Genomic DNA, 3,378 nt, shown 5'->3' with positions numbered 1-3,378 from the left:
TTGAAAATGGAATGGGGAATCGGGGGAGGGAGTGGCAGGGCAGGGCCTGGGCATGTGTGTGCTAACACCCAGTGAGGCATGCTGTGGGGCTGGTGTGTGGGGTCTGCGTGGCTGAACGGATTGTAAGGAAGATGGAGTGAGAAGCTAAGCCGGGGGCAGCCCCGGCCCCTCTGGGCAAGGTCTTCTGCTCTCGCTGCCAGGGGTCTCCTCCAGACCCACTGTGTCTGAGCACCCTACGGGCCTGGGATACAGGAGTGTTTGAGCACTTCAGAGGAAGTAGAGATGACTTCTGACTACATGAAAATCAGATGCATTACCTGGTGAATGACAATATGGCCTTACTTCTCTTTCTTTGGTGAAAACCTCACCTTATGTGTAATAAAGGAGATACACTGTAAAAGAAGCAGTACCAAGGAATGCACAGAGACTCCATCAAATCTGGACCTTGTTGATGGTGTAAGTGAATATTTGGGTGGTCGTTTCAGGATTCAGCTTCAGATTAATTCACTGTAGAATGTGCAGTTGAGTCACGACTCAGACGATCATAGCTATAGTGAAGAAGAGTAACTCTCAAGAAAGATAATGAGGTATATCAACGTCTATCAGGCAGGGAAGAGGGATACAGATTTATCTGAAGGAGATACTGAAATTTCCCAGGCTGATTTCTGGACGTGTGCTTTATGAAATAAAATGAATCCTCCACTCCATCACATTGCAGCAGAGGGTGGGGGCTTAGTGAGAACTGGCTTCCTGAAGATAAAGAGAAAGGTAAAGGGAAAACACTTGAAAAAGCCAAACTAGAAAATTCAACACAAGTAGAAAAGGGCTTTGATGTTTCCAATTGTAAAAAACAAACAAAATCTACAGTGAGAGAGTCTAGAGTCCCCTGTTGAAGAAAATGATGATAAAAATCACATAAGCGTCCCAATCCCGACAAAGTAAGCACTATTCTCAGCCACCAGTTTTTAAATGCATCATTTAGAGCAGCTGAGATGTCAAGGTGTTTGAGTGGGAAGAAACATATGGCAAAGAAGAAAGTATGGGATCTGGTTTTCCCCGTAATGCCATTGATCCTTATGCAATTTGCCAAGGTCAACCTAAAAATAGTTGCATAGTACATGGCAAGACAAGACATTTTATGGCATGGTTTAATGTGCACAGAGGCTTAAAAAATTATGTAAGATGAAGTTATAGAGATCTGTTGTATAATATAGTGCATATATTTTATAACATATTGTGCACTTAAAAGTATGCTGAGGATAGATCCCATGCTAAGTGTACTTACACACACACACGCACACAAAAGAAAACAAGGAAATTGTTGGAGGTAGTGGATATGTGCCATATCTTGACCATGGTGATAGTATTGCAGGCATAAGCTTACATCCAAACTCACCAAAGGGTAAACATTAGACATGCAATTTTTCTGTATATCACTTATACTTAGTGAAGCTTAAAGAAAACAGAGAACAGCAAGCCGTGCCTAGTATGAAGACAACTAGTTAGTTCATGAATATGTGTTCTCTTTGGTGTCGTTTACCAACTTGGGGTAGAGGGAGTGAATATTTTAGGGAAATGTAACTTCTGCTTATATTTTATATTTAGATTTTAATGTGATTTGAATTGGATGTACTGCTTATTCTTTACCCTCACTCCTTTTAGTTTCAATCTTGTTTACTTTTATGTGAGAAGTATCTGATTTTTCTAATGTATTTATAAGTAGGGTATTTAATTGTAACTTATTTCATGTTTTTCATTTAAGGAGAAAAAGTTTGTGTAAAAGATTTAATAGTAAAATTTTAGATATCATTTAATCTTCTGATTCTAGTTTCTCTGTTCTTCTTTCAAAGCCTCTTAAAATACTCTTTTCAGATAGAAATTAAATTGATGGTTATATTTAATTTTTTATAATTAATTACACTTCTTCCCCAGCACTGTGAGATATAGAAGATTGGTAGTAAAGATGTATCAATTGATAAATCTTTGAGAATAGCCTCCATTTGTCCACAAGACAAAGCATTTTAAGAATAACAAGTTGTGGGGTTAACATCCAAAATACATAAAGAGCTCACATGCCTCAACACCCAGAAAGCAAATAACCCAATTAAAAAATGGGCAGACGATCTGAACAGACACTTCTCCAAAGAAGAAATTCGGATGGCCAAGAGGAACATGAAAAGATGTTCCACATGACTAATCATCAGGGAAATGCGAATTAAAACCACAATGAGATACTACCTAATACCAGTTAGGATGGCCAACATCCAAAAGAGATGGAACAACAAATGCTGGCAAGGATGAGGAGAGAGGGGAACCCTCCTACACTGCTGGTGGGAATGTAAGATAGTTCAGCCACTGAGGAAAACAATATGGAGGTTCCTCAAAACTAAAAACAGAAATACCATTTGACCTAGGAATTTACCCAAAGAAAATAAGATCCAGATTCAAAAAGACATATGCACCCTATGGTTATCGCAGCACTATTTACAATAGCCAAGACATGGAAGCAACCTAAGTGTCCATCAATAGATGAATAGATAAAGAAAATGTGGTACATATACACAGTGAAATATTATTCAGCTATAAGAAGAAAACAGATCCTACCATTTGCAACAACATGGATGGAGCTAGAGGGTATTATGCTCAGTGAAATAATCCAGGCAGAGAAAGACAAGCACCAAATGATTTCAGTCATCTGTGGAGTATAACAACAAAGCAAAACTGAAGGAACAAAATAGCAGTAGATTCACAGATTCCAAGAAGGAACTAGCAGTTATGAAAGGGAAAGGGGGTTGGGAGGGCAGGTGAGAAGCGAGGGAGAAGGGGATTAAGGGGTATTATCATTAGCACACATAACATAGGGGAGGCATGGGGAAGGTAGTAGAGCACAAAGACGACAAGTAGTGACTATGTAGCACCTTACTATGCTGACGGACAGGGACTGCAGTGGGGTATGGGGTGGACTTGATAATATGGGTGAATGTAGTAACCACAATGTTGCTGATGTGAAACCTTCATAAAAATGTTTATCAATCATACCTTAATAAAAAAACATAACAAGTTGTCCTTGGAGGGAGTTGGGGGTGGTCTAATCTGGTATATCAGGCCCTTTTCCACAGCTGATTTCAGGATTTAGTGGGATCTATTGCTTCCCTTAATTGAAAAACAAGTCAGAGGTATTTTGAAGTATCTTCTTGGCCTGAGTTCCATGGTTCCAGGTAGTTCCAAGGTCTGAACCTATGGCAAGTTGACTAGTTCTAGAAACTGGGGAATTCAGAGATTTGATAGAAAAAAATGTTCATTTGAAAAGTAGCCAGAAAAGTCTTCATGTTTTTATAAATTATCCAAAAATTCCTATATTCCTTTTCTTCAAGAAAG

General features: G+C 39.0%; 1 pseudogene; it reads left to right on the top strand.

The window, feature by feature from the left end:
* The first annotated feature begins 324 nt into the window (after positions 1-324).
* Positions 325-1,186, top strand: LOC118910629 (E3 ubiquitin-protein ligase Mdm2-like; annotated as a pseudogene).
* The last annotated feature ends 2,192 nt before the right edge of the window (positions 1,187-3,378 follow it).

This window comes from Manis pentadactyla, chromosome 2 (assembly GCF_030020395.1).
Source record: "Manis pentadactyla isolate mManPen7 chromosome 2, mManPen7.hap1, whole genome shotgun sequence".
Taxonomy (NCBI): domain Eukaryota; kingdom Metazoa; phylum Chordata; class Mammalia; order Pholidota; family Manidae; genus Manis; species Manis pentadactyla.
Note: the sequence above shows the minus strand (reverse complement) of the source record. Positions and strands in the feature narration are given on the sequence as shown.